This window comes from Lycium barbarum, chromosome 5 (genome assembly GCF_019175385.1).
Source record: "Lycium barbarum isolate Lr01 chromosome 5, ASM1917538v2, whole genome shotgun sequence".
Lineage (NCBI taxonomy): Eukaryota > Viridiplantae > Streptophyta > Magnoliopsida > Solanales > Solanaceae > Lycium > Lycium barbarum.
This window is the reverse complement of record NC_083341.1, coordinates 13,140,952-13,159,730: the sequence shown is the minus strand read 5'-3', so window position 1 is coordinate 13,159,730 and position 18,779 is coordinate 13,140,952. Positions and strand designations below refer to the sequence as shown.

At 36.7% G+C, this 18,779-nt stretch overlaps 2 long non-coding RNA genes across 2 annotated transcripts; one reads left to right on the top strand and one right to left on the bottom strand.

Moving 5' to 3' along the window:
- Positions 1-1,493: 1,493 nt before the first annotated feature.
- On the bottom strand, positions 1,494-4,126 carry LOC132642304 (uncharacterized). The gene is made up of 3 exons (XR_009583097.1): positions 3,915-4,126; positions 2,960-3,025; positions 1,494-2,018 (listed from the first exon to the last, which is right to left on the bottom strand). It is a non-coding gene; the product is annotated as an uncharacterized LOC132642304 (long non-coding RNA).
- Positions 4,127-4,537: 411 nt separating this feature from the next.
- LOC132642303 (uncharacterized) lies at positions 4,538-7,298 on the top strand. The gene is made up of 4 exons (XR_009583096.1): positions 4,538-4,706; positions 4,849-4,988; positions 5,632-5,884; positions 6,949-7,298. It is a non-coding gene; the product is annotated as an uncharacterized LOC132642303 (long non-coding RNA).
- The last annotated feature ends 11,481 nt before the right edge of the window (positions 7,299-18,779 follow it).

Below are 18,779 nucleotides of genomic sequence, written 5' to 3'. Positions count from 1 at the left end.
CTATTTAGTCTATTTCACATGTGTTCTATCCAGTTCTTAAATGAATTTTTAATGATTTATTCAGAGGAAAGAACCAGGTTGAAATGGAGAAATTGTTAACTCAATAGCTTTGTTATAGTAGAAAATAGAGGAAAACTATGTTTCTTTCTTGCCATTAATTTTCTAGAAGGTAACCTTTTTATTTGTCTATTTCATTTTTGGCTGGATTATGAATATAATGTAGACTTTTTCTATAACGGGTCAACTTTATACCATTACATCAATCTTCATAACATGATACCAAAAGGCAGAATGGTTGAACATCATGACATGTACGGAGAATGGCTGCAAATTCTGAAGCTTATAAAGACTGAAATTATGTTATAAATTATGTGATTTTTGAAGATATTCTGCAACTATACATCTGCAGGTTTTGGTATATCAAGACAAAAATACGTATGAAAACGGAATATGATCTGGAAAAAATGTTCTAAAAATAACTAAGGAAATAATCCATTAAGAACCTCCCAGGGACATTAAAGATATTGTAACTATGCTACCACTAAAATTTGATCTGAAGTTGTTCTGCATTTGACACAGCTTAGAATTGAAAAGAAAGTTGTTGCTTTCTTACCAAAAGCACTATTTTATGCAAATTCTTCTGTAGCTTCCTGATTTCTCAAATACTAATGAACTGGACATCTTTTGACTTGAAGGATGGATTAGGACATGTGTATTAAATGATCAGATTGTTAGGGTAAACAACCCAAAGATACTCTTAACATGATGTGATATTGTCCGCTTTGGGCCAAACCCGCACGGTTTTCGCCAAAAGGCGTCATATCATTAAGAGTATCCAACACCTTATAAGTAGCTTCTTTTTCCTTTCAGCTACCAATGTGGTACTTTGTTCGCACAGCCAAACAATCTCCCCCTCGAACTAAGTTCTACGTGGCTCATTATCATACCACGGATCAAAGATTCAACATGTCTATGTGCCACCAACATTGTCAGAGTATTTACGGTCACCGAAGCCCAAAGGCTGTGAATGCGTCCTCAAAGCTATGGGTAAAGGTCGTAAACCGGCCCATAGACGGAAAAAGGCACTAAGTCGGGTCTCATGCCACACTCCGCCATCTTCATACTCATCCCGCTAAACTATTGGCTCTGATACCAGTTGTTGGGCTTAACGGTCCAAAGATACTCGTAACATGATGTGATATTGTTCGCTTTGGGCTAAGCCCGCACGGTTTTCCCCAAAAGGCCTCACACCACACTCCGCCATCTTCATTCTCGTCCCGCCAAACCATTGGCTCTGATACCAATTGTTGGGCTAAAACGTCCCAAAGATACTCTTAACATGATGTGATATTATCCGCTTTGGGCCAAGCCCGCAAGGTTTTCCCCAAAAGACCTCACATCATTAAGAATATCCAACACCTTATAAGTAGCTTTTTTTTCTTTCAGCTACCATTTTGGTACTTTGTTTGCACATCCAAACACAGTGTCACGACCCAACCCCGTAGGCCGTGACTAGTGCCCGATCTGGGCACCCAAACACATCTATCAAATGCTATCTCAAATTTTATCAAACGCATTCAAGTATATAGCAGAAGCCGACAAGGCGGTGTTTCAAATTTAGATAATTTCCAGAAAAATTTCGGCAGAATTTCCTTTGTTTTACAGACTATCAAAATTAACCCTGCGCACAGATAATACCAACAAAGGCCACACAGGGCCAACAAAGCAACATTTAAACATATGCGGACCGGCCGCCGCGGCGAATGGGATCGCCCAAACACAACATATACACGCATCCGTACAGAAAAGACCCCAACCCACAAACATGTCCACAAACCTCTAAACAGACCGACAGAATCATATGACGGGACAGGGCCCCGCCGTACCCATGAACGAATATATATAAATGCACTAACAAATATATATACCAAAAATATAAGCTCCGGAATGAGAGGAGCACTCTGAATAGCAGAAGGGGGTGTCCTAAACCGGTGGATCACCAGGCTGTGCGTCTGTACCTGCGGGCATGAAACGCAGCCCCCGGAGGAGGGGGTCAGTACGAAATATGTACTGAGTATGCAAAGCAGAAGGTACAGAAATAAGTCTTGAACAGTAATCGAATCAGAAGTATGGAAAATAATACATATCCAAAAATATCAAAATGTTTATTTCCAAAGTATAAATTATGCATAGGGCACAGGAAAATATGGTCGCCCGCCTGTCGATGGCGCCATAACACAGTATAACACCAGAAAGTTTCAAATCTCCGAATCCCCGGCACACATCACAACACAGCATAACGCCAACCACAGCATAACACCAAACATATATGGAACCCGGCCCTCGAGCGAGGAGCTCGGCGAACCATAAACACAGCATAACACCGGAATGTATCATAATACGCACGACAACCGAAACGGCCCGGGAACCGGCGAACGATATCATAGGGCACGAGCGGAGTAGTGAGAAATCATATGCATAAAATCATTATCATAAATCCAAAAGATAAGTAAAATAGTCATATTTGAAATCGGAACAATAATTGCAACGTTCTCTTCCCAAAGTTATCGAAATTACATAAAGGGCGTCGCGGGACCCACGGACGAGTATAGACCCGAATTGAGCCCGCCTATGAAAAACATACTCATTTTATATCATACAAACTCCTACAAAAATTTCAAAGCAGTCCGAGCTTTTCTGAGGAAGTTATGGGCGTTTGAACTTTTGGAATCACTAAAGAACAAGCTTTGAAACCAAAAATCAACTTTCATGAAATCTTTACAAATTATAAACTCCAAGGATATAAGGATCAATGTTATGGCATATGCGCCCAAGAATACCAAGGAAACAAATACGAATCATAGACAAGCTCGGATTTGCGAGAATAGAGTTTCCTAGAGGCTCGTATCATGGCCTACTTTAACTAAGGCATGCCAAAAAGAAAGGTTACTTTACATACCTCAAACGCTCTCCAATATGATCCAACTCAAGCTAAGTCCAAACTAGGCTTCGGGCTGCCCACGATCTAAAAATAAGCCATAAAATGCCAAACATCAGCTAAAGACTTATTGGGCAATAAATTCCAATTTCGCCCTTACTTCTACAGAAATTCGGGCAGCATTTCCCCTGTAAATAGGCTGCCCCGAGAATTTAACTCGGCCATATCAATCAACAACAACCAACCTAACAACATTAATAATTAATCCGAAAGGTAATTCAACAATAATAGCTCTCTTGCCATCATTTATCAACTTTCATAAATTCAATTCGACGACTTACCTTCAAGCCAAAATCGACGCTTATATGCTCACATACTAACCCGAACCCATACCAAAACATTTCAAGACATTCTAAGCAATTTATACAACTTTTCCAACAATCCATAAATTTTCCCAAGCTACCCGAAACAGCCCCTAATCGAGACAGCCCCTCTAACTTTTTCTTCATTTCCAAATCATGGTTTGTATCTACAATTTACATTCTAACAATGCTATCTCAACAATATACCAATTACATTAAACATACAATAACCTCTAAAACAGTCCGCAACATTAACAACATCATTTTGAATCATTAAGCATTCATTTCCAACATCGAATTCATAACGACGACGACTAAAACATTAGGCGACATTAATTTATTCATTTCCATATAATGTGACCCATTTCAATCAACACTACACATACACATAAATGGATGATTCCCAATTGTTCTTCATCTTACAATGATCATGATAAACTAACTAAGCATTAATTCATCAATTTAATATCACATCACTCACACACACACCACACGGCTCAAGCACCCAAACCCAACTCATCTCCAACATTCCATATTTCATGATTTTTCCTCCATTTTAGCATACTACAATATGCTTACAACATTCACAATAAATAAACAAGATCAAATCTTACCTTTGTTCTTCAACCCACAAGGAAGTTAGGGTTTGCACATCTCTTAAATGTATGACTTGATCGCTCCAACGATGTTTCCACGATACTTAGAGACCTCTAATTAGTGGGTTTGAGCCAAAGAATTATTTTTTTGGGAAGGCTAAAAATGGAGTTGGATTTTCCTCCTCTTAGCCGTGAGCTAGAGGGAGTTGTTTCTCCAACTTTTCTTGATATTTTGCTAAGTGGTGAATAAGAGAAAGATGAGCTCTTGGTCATCTTTTAAGTCCACATACATTGTACAAGTGATCATGGCCCACACAAGTGGTGGACTAATTAAAATTGACCACAAAAATTGTGTGGGCCATTAAGGACCTACACGGCCAAGAGCCCCAATTAGCAAGATTTTTAAATCCCAAATTTATGAATTGTGGTCCCAATTTTTTTTTTCCTAGGTGTTCAATGCCGACAATTTCATATATAACTTATGTCTCAAAAAAAATAAAATCAAAAGGTCAAAATCCCGACTTCAAACCCCGGAATAGTCTTGGCCTTAAATTATCATAATTAATCCGGGTTGTCCCGATGTATAAAAATACGGGACGTATCACACAGATTCTCTTAACATTCCAAATTTTGCAAATTAGCCTTTCTTCGTCACTTTTTTTTCTTCTAACAGTTGTTTCCCAGTAGTTGTTTTAGTGCCAGTATTATTGTTTGACATGAAAAATAATGGCATCATCTTGAATTTATTTGAGTAATTGATTAGTGATTTTAGTAATTTTCAATTTGGTCGCCGCAGGAGATTCTTAGCAGGTTGGTGTTAAAGTAAGACTCTTATGAGCTAATGCAGTAAAATTTATGTGTAGTGTCATATATATAACTTAAACCTTCTCAAAAGGCACTCCTTTCTTTTTCTTCTTTGATTCTTACTTATCTCTCAAAATTTCATTTACAGATATTTCTCAATACTCACTGTGACCCAAAATTTGGACAAGCTGAGCCATGGAAGAAAGTCTTTGGACCAATTTTGTATATCTTAAATCTGTCATTGGCGGAGAGGATCCCCTTACTCTCAGATACGATGCTAGATAACAGGTATAATTAGGTAAAAGTTGTTATTGTTGAGTTGTTCTTATCATGATTTTCGTCTACTATACAACATATTTAGAAATTAATTGAATGCAATATGCCTATCTTATCTAATTAACCACAATTTGAAGAGGTAAAAAAAAAAGTTCGGCGCGGAAAAGATAATGGGAGTAGAGGTTAATAAGCAGTCAACCACGTTTAGATGAGTTTGATCAGAAAATATGTAACTAACTTTATCCCTAACCCATGACTTATGGCTTCTAAAAACAAAAAACTTAACAGTTGCAATCACATCTTCTAATGAAAAATTACCACACACTCAAATATTCGAATAACTTGATAAATACACGTGAATTCAAGTTGTTGTGAGATTTTTAAAGAAGAAGTCCAGTGGAAAAAGAATCAGATCGAAATTTTTAACTATCGTAAGATTAACCTCTCTATTAGTAAATTCAAGCCATAAAGGTAAAATTCACACTATATTTTAAGTTTATGTATCATATATGTGTTTCAAGGTACTAACTAGACGATGTTGGTATAAGTGGCACCTATACATTGCTTCCATGCTGGATCTGCCAATTATTCGTAGATGCTGATTCTATGTTGAATGAACAATTTCAAAACGGTTAAAGGAAAGCTTATTTTTCAGGTGATAATTTGCAGCAACAATGATGAGAACAGAAGCGACTGAAGTTACTGGAATTTAAGCACAAACGGCGCCAGTGAAGTACAAAAGGAACGAAACGGAGATGGTCAAATGCTTTATGTGAGTGTTGCGAATTGACAGGGTGGAAAACTGTGGTTTATATTGATAGTTAGGGTGAGAAACCAAGGATGGTGGATTGAGGGAGGAGTTAACAGTTTTGTTCTTCTCTATTGGTGCTATAGAATGAAAAGACAAGGTAAATTTTCATCGGAAACCAATTGTCAAAAATGACTTGAGCATTTAAGCCACTGGCGAGGACACCTACTAAATGTTGTGTATTGATAATTTTCTTTGGCAATATTGTGACGAATATGTAGATCTATATAGGATTTATACCAAAGAAGAATGGAGGAAATAACTCTGCCTATTAACGCCAAGAATTGCGGATATGAACTTGGATACATATAGGAGTCAGGTTCAATTTTATGCCTATCATCCAGACTAGAATTTATCCTTTTACTTTATGCTCCTAGGGAATTTCATTATTGTGAAAGTCTGATAATAAAACGTATTTAAAACCCGAGGCTGTTTATGTTTACAAGGAAAATTGTGACAGAGTTACCATGGGCAATGGTTTTAATGGGTTGCAGCGTCAACGCAACCTAATAGGTAGAGACTAATTTAGAATTTAAACCTTAATGGAAGAACCAAGTGAAGTTGCGTTACAATTACCAAGCTCCATGCAGTGTAAATAGAGTTTCCTTCAACTCATTTTTCCAGCTATAATTTGTTTTTGCCTATCTTTCTCAAACGAAAACAAAAAAAGTTACCTATCTATTCTTGATCTTTTGTGAAATAGTCGTCTTCCAACTATTGGATGCATCTCTCTGCCTGAAATTTAAACTACAATAGAGAAGGGGTTTGTCTGAAAAATAAGAGCTTGAGTAATATCTTCGGAATTAGAGACTGAGTAAGACAACTGCACAAGTTATTTAGACGAGCAATATGTTGAACTGTAGAAATATTCCTTGTGGTTTTTAAAATTAATATTTTAAAATTCAAAAATGTGTTGGTCCATTGAAACTCGCTAAAATTCATTTTTCCTGTCAAAATGTAACTCCATACAACAATTAAAGATTGTATATGCTCCGAAGTGTGCGTATCTTCTAAGTACTATTCAAGATTTGTAACTAGCCGTTCTTCTTTGTTTTGTCATTACTTTTCACACCATGATTAAGATGTTAATTCGAATTCACATGTATCAAATGATTATGATCAGAAAATCAAAGGATATTGATGAAGAAAAAGTTATTATTGCAGAAGAAGATGATGAATTCCGATTGTCAAGAACTATGGTTTGCTTAATGTTGCTTCAACTTCTTGGCCTGAGGCCTGATTTCTGACACCCATGGAGGAAAGAATTATGAATGCAAATTATGTCTTTGTATTTTAGGAACTTTAAGTACAAGTGCACAGACCTCTGGATCTTTCTAATCCCTTAGGATAGAAAGAGTGAGTTTCTGTTCCTTCATATTTGCTATTGAAGTCACGTGTTAAGGCATTCATTAAGCTGGTGAATTACACTCACATCATGCCAACACGTTACATACTGGATGTGGATCTAAAGGATGTGGTGGATGCTGATGTTCTTCGGGCACGTGATAAGAAGGTTACTGCTACTAAGGAGACTAAGGCTAGGCTTGAGGAGAGGTTCAAGACTGGCAAAAATCTCTGGTTCTTCACTAAGCTTAGGTTCTAAGCGAAGGATGGTAATTTTGGTTTCGTTTTGTTAAGATTGAATCAGATTTTGATGAAATGGTAACGTTCGTAGTAGTAAAGAGTTGATGGATTATGTTTTTATTGTTAAGATACTATTAGTATGTTTTTGTTGTTGAACTATTTTATTGATGGATAATTCCTAGACCTGCTTTCAAGTTTCCAAAAAAAAAAAAAAAAAATTTGCTTCTGAATTTTTTCTTATCTTTTCAAAAGTATGTGGCTTAAGTAAATAAGCTGGATTCCAATTACCTACTGACTACTACCTTCAAAAAGTATTATAGTATTCTTATTTGAACATATGCGATAACATGCTATACAGAGTTCAATGATTGATTGAGATTGCACCAGAACTAGAGCAAGTAAGAAAGACATTATGCATAACTAGAGCAAGTAAGACATTTATAAAAATGGCACCAGTGATGATCCAAAGAAGCTTCGGCCTGCTGAACTCTCAACAATAATGGAGGCTGCTAGAGGCGGTAAATTAGGAGGTAAATCTGTTCTTTTTCTGCTCATGATACTGCAGCAGTAGTTTTTCTTTTTGTCACTGAAGACATTATCAGGCTTTGTATGAGTATCTTAGAGTTCAAGCATTTGATCAAATTGGAGACACACACTGTTTGATATAAGTACAAAAATTTAGGCATGAAGCTTTTGTTTCTTTTCCAAAAAGCTTTAACCCCCTTCATGGTGTTGTCATTCATGCAGTCTTTGTTTTTATTTATCCTTTGTGTGAATATTAGTATCAGCATGTAATATGAGGACAACATGATCGGTAGCAGAAAAAAGTTAGGGGATTTGGAAATAGGTTGCGTCGGTGCCCAAATAAGACTTTGAACGTTAATAAAAGGATATATTGGGAGATTATGACAAGTATTCCTCGGATATGTTATCATTAAGGACCTCCTCACTAATGCTAAATGGTTATGGTATAGGTCTTACACTCTTGGTGAACCATTTCATGGAGATTTAACAAGAAGTCTATACTTCTCAGATTCTTTAGTAGCTCTTTATCCAAAATATTGATACATATCTGCTTATACATTTTCTACACATGTCCTAATGTTATAGGCTATTGTCGCGACCTATTTTGCCTAAGCCGTGTGGGCGCTTACCTTCCCACCTCGGTAAGCAAACCCTCAGCCCAAAAGCGAACCCTCAACCCAACGATAAACAAAGTCACAAATACATAACTAATCAAGCGGAAAAGAATAGATAAGTAAGTCTCACGATAGAGATATGTATATAATAAGATAGTGCGGAATAATAACAATACCCCCAGGGTCTAGTCTGAATAATACAAGAGCATCTAAAAGGGAAATAATACAAGTCTGGAATAATAATATATAAAGTGTCTATGTCTCTGAATAGAATAGGACATAAAGATAGAGAAGTCTTCAAGGCAGCGGACGACCATGCTCACCCTGGAAACTCGAAGATAAAGCTGAAGCGATAATCTGCCACGTGTCACAGAAGTAGATCCAACCTGATACTCTGCATTCATAAAAGAATGCAGCAAGTGCAAGTCAGTACAAAACAACAGTACTGGTAGGCATCATCGGTCGACTAAGCATAGCTAACACAAGCCATATAATAAAGCAGATAAGCAAATAAACGAACAAGTATAAATCATATGTAATCGAATTCAAGTACACGTCATTGCCTAAGTAAAGCATCTAATCCCAAATGTGCCAAGTCTGAATGTATCAAGTCCGAATCCAACATCACATGTACAACACCAAAACATCTCAAAATCAAGACATAATGCAATGCAATGCCATGCAAATGTTTTGTACACATGTACTTCGGACGGAAATATCGACATCTCGGTAGCACAACCCAGTGTGACTCGAGAAGCCTAAGTGCCACCCGTCCCGGATCTTTGCCCAACAGACAGACGGGACACCGGATCTTTGCCCACAGGGGGTTCTCACCGACACCACTCTAGAGGACCCGCGGAGTCCATGCACTCACTCAATCAACGATTCCGGAACTAACATCAGACATCGGCCATCTCACGTCACTCAAGTAAAACTGAGCCCAGCTCATCAAGTGTTTCATTAAATATATCATCCAATATCTCAACAGTGTATCATGAAAATGAGAGTGTGTGCAATGCATGTATAAACATCAATAATCATGCTCAATATGACAAGTACCAACAATGGGTACGCCAATAATGTATCTGAATCATAAATACCAGCAGTGGGTATGCCAACAATATAACCGAATCACAAGTACCAACAGTGGGTACGCCAACAATATCTGTCGTAATCAAGATGATAAAACAGAATCCAACATCAATCAAAAACTCATGGCATCAAGCCAACACAATAGAACAATCTAATCACAACATAATGGGGTGGCTAGCCCCAATCACACAACAGGGTCCAACCTAAGGCAATATCCAACCCAACTTCATACCCGAAGGTTCACATGTTGTTTCCGACAATATAATCTAAATATGCGCTTCTCTATACGAAGACTCACCAAGGGTAAGCCATAACCTACCTGGATGGCTGAACCGCAACACCTACAACTCACTCATTCGCCTTGCCTTTTCGCTGAACCTCGGAACCAAAGTAGTCTAAGCATAATCGAAATCTGGATTAGAAATCATGAAGAATGATACTAATATAGCTACCATTCTATTTAGGTCAATTCTAACCCTAGAAATTGGGGAAACGGGCCCACAGGGGCAAAACAAGAAATTCGGAAGTAAAATATCAAATTAAGCACTAAGTGATCATAACCCAACCACTAATTGCTAAATTAACTCATAGATTTACCCAATTTCGAATTTGAAGCAAAAATCCCAATTTGGGTATAAACCCTAACTCTTTGATTCCGAAATTCAACACTAGAAATGGAAGATATATGATTAACAAGCTTAGATTCATCAAAAATTAGCATAAGCCCCCATCAATTTCGTCATTAATAAGCCTAGAGAAAATGTTCCTCAAAACCCTCTTCTAACTTCCATACCTAAGGGATTATTAAAGGAAAGGGGGAATCTATGATGATTATGATTAAAGGAAGAGTAAAGGAATTAGCAAGATTTACCTCCAAGAATATTCCCAAATTATCTCCAAGAATAGTTCCCCAAAGCTCTAATTTCGAAATGGAAATAAATGAGGGTCTAAAGGCTTTTAACACTTCATTAATAATACACATTGCCCGTCACCTGCTTTAGCGGCACTGGGACCGCTGGAGCGGTCCCTTGACCGCTTCAGTGGTCAAGAAAAAAATTCTTGGACCGCTCCAGCGGTACTGCTGCCGTGGTGCTGGTGCCGCCAAAGCGGGCACCAGACACCAGAAACTTACCCAAGTTTCACCATTTGATCCGATTTTCTGACTAGTTCCCGAGGCCATCTGCTCACATACCATACACATAAACACACATAAACACGCTATGAATGCGCGCGTGGCATCAGCATTCCCAACGGAGGTCTCGTTGACCGAGTCAACCCCTGATGCCTTAATTCTAATTTCCCAACCCAAGTCCCAAAATGCATCCGATTGCATTGGGAACCGAACCAATATACACACAAGTTCTAAACGACCATCCGGACCTCTCAGAATCGACAGAATCCCGAAAAAGTTCTGTTTATCTAAAAGTCAACTTTGGGTCAACCATTTTTCACTTTAAGCCTATATTTCACAAAAGTTGCCTGAATCCGATTTAGACACCTCGGGAAGCGTGCCAACGGTCTCCTCGGGTAAAATATGAGCTAATCAATGCTCAGGAAAGGGCGAAAGTGCCAAAAAGTCTATAGTTTGGTCGTTACATCAGATACCAGTTGAACCGTCGCTCGTCCTCGAGCAAAGAAAAGAAAAAAAAGGGGGAAATACCTGAATTAGTAAACAACTGAGGATATCCGCTACGCATGTCGGACTCGATCTCCCAAGTAGCCTCCTTAACAGAAAGGTTCTTTCATTGCACTTTCGCAGAAGCAATCTCCTTCGACCTCAATTTTCGAACCTGCCTATCCAAAACCGCGATAGGCTCCTCCTCATAAGTCAAATTCTCATCAAGAAATATAGAATACCAACGAACAATATAGGTTCCGTCGGCATGGTACTTCTTTAGCATCGAAACATGAAACACAGGATGAACTCCTGCCAAGCCTGGCGACAAAGGCAACTCATAAGCTACATCACCCATACAGTCAACAATCTCAAACGGACCAATATACCTGGGGCTCAACTTACCCCTCTTACCAAACCTCATAACACTTTTCATAGGTGAAACCTTCAATAGAACCTGGTCACCAATAGCAAACTCTAAATCCCGGACCTTCTGGTCCGCATACATCTTTTGCCGACTTTGAGCTGCCAAAAGTATGGCCTGAATAACTCTCACTCTATCAAGGGACTCTCTAAACAAATCTGTACTCCAAGGTCGAGCCTCAAATCCATCAAACCAATGAATCGGAGATCTACATCTCTTACCATACAAAGCCTCAAAAGGCGTCATACCAATACTCGAATGATAACTGTTATTGTACGCAAACTCCGACAATGGAAAGTACTGATCCCAATGACCCCCAAAATTAATAACACACACTCTCAACATGTCCTCCAGCATCTAAATGGTCCGCTCGGACTGGCCATCGGTCTGGGGATGAAAGGTTGTACGAAGATCCAATCGGGTATCCAATTCCTCATGAAACGCCTTCCAGAAACAGGAAGTAAAAATAGTACCTCGATCAGATACAACAGAAATAGGAACCCCATGCAACCTCACAATATCCCGAATGTACATCTTGGCTAACTTTTTCTCGATATAGGAAACCTGAACTGGAACAAAGTGAGCGAACTTAGTCAACTGATCAACTATCACCCAAATAGAATCAAACTTGCCAAGGGTCTTCGGAAGACCCATGAAAAAATTCATGGTAATCCTCTCCCACTTCCACTCGGGAATGGGCATCCACTGAAGCACCCCACCGCGTCATCTAATCTTCAGAATGCCCTCAGAGTCAATCACGGCCTTATTGATTATTGATTGTTGAGACTTTAAAGAGGAACACACATACGAGGAACGCACACGCGGACTTAGTTATCTTTTTGTGAAAGCTCATTGATTATTAGTTGTTGATACTTTAAAGAGGAATCTTCCACTTTTGTTGTCATCTTCAATTAACTTTGTAAGCATTTATGAATACTTTGTGTACCTTTGTCTTTTACTTAATGGAAATAAGTAGCTAAACCCATTAGCTAAGGTTGTGGGACCAAATGTGTTAGTTATGTGATTGGGTTTACTATTTCAACCTCATTTATATGTTAATGATGCATTCTATCAACTCTTCATGTTTTAATGTCTCTTAATGGTATTTGTGTCTAAGTACTTTTACTTTGCTTGAGAAAGAAAATGAAAGTTAGGAAAAGAGTTAGATAGCAAGGATTTGGGTCATTAAATCCATCTAATAGCTTGAGCTAGAGATAGGAAAGCTAACTTGAAACATAATGGGTGTTCACATTTTTCACATTATATGGCTTGAGAAAGCCTAGAAATGACATTTATCAATTTGGTTGAGAGACTTTTGATAAAATTACATAGCCCATGTTTAATCGCATCTAGACATTTAAATAAGTTGAATTGATACCCATTTGCATTACTTTCCATTGGAACCGCAACCTTAGTCGCTTTACCAATAGTTTACATTTTATAACAACAACTCTTAGACATTAATGATCAAACTTCAAACCAATCATTATTATCTTCCCCTCTTCCTTGAAATATAGATTAATAGTCGAGCGTTACACTTAGCAAGTTTATTTCTTCATTGTATTCTCTGTGGGATTCGACCCCAACCTTGTTGGGTTCTATATTTGACAACGACCGCTTACTCCTAATATTAAAGGTGTAATTTGGGCGTATCAATATACAACACACGTCCATCTACTTATAGATCGTAAATGACATCCACATCCTGAAGGGTGATGGTGGCCTCACCAGTGAGGAGATGAAATGTATGGGTCTCCGGTCTCCATCGCTCAATCATGGCCGTCACAAGAGCCCTATCACGCTGTACGCGACCAGCAATGACGCAACGGTAGATACCGCCCTGATATAGTATATCTAAAACGCGATGATGTGGGGGCCGAGCGCCTAAAATATCCCATGCTTGTTCCATCAACTTGGGATAGACCAAACGGCTAGCATCTACATCTGAATCCCATACTAGCTGGGACCTATGTTGCTACTGTAGATGAAGTACCTCTGGCTCGAAGGGCCCCGGATGAAGGGGGCGGGATCCATGGAGGTGTCGTATCTGTTTTACGCATTTTTAATTAATCATTAACATGTAATATTAATTATGTAATCTTTTATCGAAAAATTATACTAAGGATGTTCAATCCTAAACTAAGGATGTTCAAACCGAAACTAAGGATGTTCAATCCTAAATTAAAGATGTTCAATTATACTAACTAACTAAGACTTTAACGGGAAATTATATTAACTATCTAAATTTGCGAATTAATAATTGTTAATTAATTATTATACTAACTACAATTAACTAACTAATATTATATTAATGCTATTTTAAATCTTAAACTAAGGATGTTCAAACCTCAACTAAGGATTAAATACAATTAACTAACAAATATAATATTAAGGATATTAAGGTTTAACTAAGGATGTTCAATCCTAAATTAACAAATAGTTCACAAATAAAAATATAAAGATTATTCATTATCATATAATTAACAATATGCTAGAAAATAATTAATAAATAGTTAAAAAATAATTAACAAATAAACAATTAACTAATGAAACTATTAACAAATATTTAGTAAATAATTAATAAATAACTAACAAATAAACAATTAGCTAATCTGACAATTAAGAAATACTAAATAAATAATCAACATATAAAAAATTAGCTAACAAACAATTAAGAATTAATTAATAAAAAATTAACAAATAAATAATTACCTAACAAAGAATTAACAATTAATTAATAAAAAAAATTTAAAAACAAATAACCAAAAAAAGGGGGCAGTGTCCATTTGCACAAAGAAAAAGTGTGTAATATTTTTTTTTCAAAATCCGCAACTATTACAAAACAATCATGCTTAGGATAATAATATATCTAACAATGTAATAGAAAAATCGTAGTGAAATACCTAGATTGAAGGTTGTTTTTAGTTTTTGAAATCGAGTTCTACGCCGCTTTATTCCGAAATCAAAGTTTTGAAAGTTGTTCCTTGCCTTGAATATACCAAGAATATTGACTTTCAGGTTAAAAAATAACACGAAAATGATGTTTTTTAATGTGGGGACCACTGAAAAGTCGTTGTTAATCGTGTTTTTTTTAAATGGTGGGGGGACCAATCGGTTTGGAAGAAGAAGGGGACCCCTTTTATTACACTCCTATTGCGCACTAAATCAGTGAGCAATTTTGGTACCTCCTATCACTTTTTGGGTTATTTAAGTTGCGGGCTCCACAAAAGTATGAGAAAAATGATGCGGCCATTTGATCATGATTTGGAGAGAACTATAATGAATAGTGGAAGGTGTACTTTGATATTATTTTTATTTGGTAAACAAGGCAGCACTATATTAAAAACTTAATATGCATCAATACAAGTAGGAGGGCCGGCAGAGCAGCTATAAGAGTTTTGGGAGGGGTTAATAGAACTACTATTACAACTACCCGAATCAACAAAAAAATTTGGCCACTTTAGCCTAACAAAAGGAGTTTCTACTTTGTCTGCTTCTAGCTTTTCTGATACAAACAAAGGTGAAATTGTCCACTGCACAAAATGATTGACAACTTAGAGCCCACCCTGGCCAGTGTATCTGCCACCTGATTTCCTTCAAGATAGCTATGCCAGATTGGTGGGGTTCCCCAACCTCATGATGCATAGCTAGTGTACTTTGATATTTTTCTATCAGTTGACTTGTCCATGGATCATTCATTGTCCATCTCTTTCCTTGTAAACAACAATTAACACCACACAAATTATATTATAAACACTCATTAATTAATATTAATGAACAAACTGTTGGAAAAATCATGGAGATGATCACATTAAGAAAAACAAATAACATACAAATACAATATAGTAATAACATTAAAGATAAGATAGAGTTGAAATTGGAAAACCTCGTTCAAGGCACGCTATGGTTGACGTTGTCTTCAGAGTAGATTTCCGTGGCCACCCCGGTGCAAATAGCAAATTAACGTTCTACTCCCAAGATACTATGAACCACTCAGGAATCTTCTAATGTGCACTCAATTAGAAGTTCCCGAGAACTGTTTTAATCTCTCGACTATTTTAGTAGAAAGGAAGAGGCATGAATAAAGAATTTTATGTCGCAGGAATTTTTTCTAAGTCTGAAAAATATTTTCTTAGTGCTGAAAATCTACAACATACCTATTATTTATATTGTGCAGAAAACAACTAACACACCTTTTCAAAGAAAGGATGCAACCCTTAAGATTGGATGACATATTTTCATAATGAATAGGTGTATCCTTTAAAGAATGAGTAGCACCTCTTCATAATATATTGAGTCTTTTCAAATGTGTGTTTAAATTTTGAATCACATCTAAAATAAATTCTAACGATCCCCCACATGATTCAAGAATTTAAAGAACACAAAAGCAGTTTTTTATAATGATTTCAGTGAAGGTGTCTTGTGGACTTGAACCTCACTTAGTATGATGAAATCCAACCGGAAGGACCATAGTGAACTAAAGTTTTGAACTAGGGCCTTGTAGCCCGATCTTCCATTCAACACACACATTATACGAGAATATTATCGAGTTCATAAACGGGGTACGGCCTTGCGCTCGTATCTTGATTCGCGAGTGCTCCAGAGAAAATCCCAATCTCATAGGTTGCGGCCTCACAACCACACTCGAATAGGTGAATTCTTCAAGGATATGTGTAACGGAAGCATATCCAACATCATTTGCTATGAATTCATTCACAGTATGTACTCTTCCTAACCGTTACATCAAGTACCATGATCATTAATCATTCACGAAGGGACTAAGATAAAAAGATAAGTTATGGTACTTCTCCAATTACTAGACAACTTGTTATTACCACATTGAACCTTCGTCATGGGATCTCCAAGCAGTAAGGTTAGGTTGCGACCGTCCGTAATCACAAATTAAGGGCTTTAGTCTCATTCCTTTTGAGAATTACAACTTGTTTTATGCAAGTTCCTTTCATTTGTTAATCCACAATATGTCTTGACGAAGTGCACTTCCAATATGTTACTCTGATAACTTTAAGTCACTTGTAATTGCTTTCTGCCTCAAGCTTGGATGTCTCTTCCGCTTTTAATTTTTCAACAGCAATTTGATAATCACAAATTAAGAAAAGCAAATAATTAGAATAGGCTTTTCAACAATAGTAATATCCGATTAAATCTCAAACCGCTCTACAAGTTATACCATCACATAGAGGGATATCATATATACAAAATTCTAAACTATATCAAGAAATTCTTGAAATATTTTCACTTGGAAGGAAGTTTTAGCCTTAATGATATTTCTCACATCTAACTTCCTTTTATTTCAAAACTAGGATAACCATGTAATAAGCCTTCACATTGCAGAAGTTTAATTTCTCATACTTAAACTATTTGAGTGAGCATATACGTCAGTCTCAAATACATTATAACAAATGTCCACCCGCTAACCCCCACATTTTATATGTCAACTAATGAATTTTAATAATCAAGTTATTATGCACGTTGAAGTAAGATCACAAATTAAATAACATGCATAATCCATGCATAATTAAGCATGAAATAGATTCATCCAAACAGAAATATTTATTGTACTTCAATAGGTGTCAAAATTGAATCAAACACTCAAAATGTATTATGTTCTTCACAAGTCATAAGAAAGACTTCAACTTTTATAATGTTTTAAACCTTAAATAAATTTCAAAATCGTGTCTACACGAAAATATTATTTTTATGACCTCATAATATTGACACCTAGTTTCTGCACCAGAGTGTGGAAGAACATGATACATATTATGCTACTGATCCTTGACATTCTTTCCAAGGTCTCTATGGAGAGGTTAATATATCAAATAATATGTTCACTGGTATATATATTTACTATTAAGAATAACATGCACAAGATTATGCAGAGGCTAAAGGTATGGTGAGACATCATAATTTTCATTTTTTTTTTCTTCTGGTTGATACAGTACAATTATATTTCAAGTTTGGTCAATATCCACTGACCTCTCTTGGAAATCACTTAAAACAAGGCTCTGGTCCTTATACAGGACGAAGGGGACACGGCTCTAATGTCTTAATGCATGAACAAATACAATCAAAATATGGTGCTATAATAGAAGAGCCCGAAGATATATTAGATACGTTTCTTTATAAATAATTTACTTCGTATCATTTCACCTTCCGAAAGTAACTAGACGTGATTTCATGCATGTAACATAATATATATACACCCAATAATTTGCATTTCAATTTGGAAAACAAGTTAAAGCATATTCTAAAATCTTAATCATAGCATGCATGTATAACACACGATATATGTTAATTTTGAGATACTCATGTTTATGAAATGTCTACCCTAATCATATCACATCAACAGAAGTTTGAGTATTTCATAAAAAATTATAGAGATAGTAACACATAAATAATAAGTTCAAAATGTAGAACCCGGTTATATTGTATGGAGTAACTTTCTTCTTGGTTCCTCGACTTTGACGTTATCGTTTTGGCCTCAATAATTTGTTCACGACGCAGTCCCTTTTCAATTCTTTATATTTTTAAATTCATTCTGTCTGCGACAGACAGAGTCACGTAGCGGCTAGTCCAGATCTTTTCCCCTGATGCGGAGCCTTTCATGAGCTTTTTCCTTTGTCACCATTTGATATATAAAATCACCAGAAGAAGATATATGAAGTCCACTGTTAATTTGTGTTTGTAACATGTTGAGGACGCGACAAGGAATGGTGACATAGCAAATAGCTAAATAGGCCTTTTTTTGCTTTTGCATTATGGGAACTGAGAGCGACAAACATAGAGTGGCACACGCACTCACGCTCACAGGTTCAATGCGATGCTCTAAGGACCAGTAAATCGCCATCACTTTTATCCTTCCCACTGCTGGTACCTGGTGTAGTGGTGTTTCAGAAAATCCCTTATGGTTATTTTCTTCTCAATAGTCATCTATTCTTAACTAAAAGATGAGGATCTACTCTGAAATTGTTGGAAAAATATTGGAGATGATGAGATTAAGAAGAACAACTAACATACAAATACAATATAGTAATAACATTAAAGATAAGACAGAGTTGAAATTGGAAAACACGGTTCAAGGCACGCTATGGTTGGCGCTGTCTTCAGAGTAGATTTTCGTCGC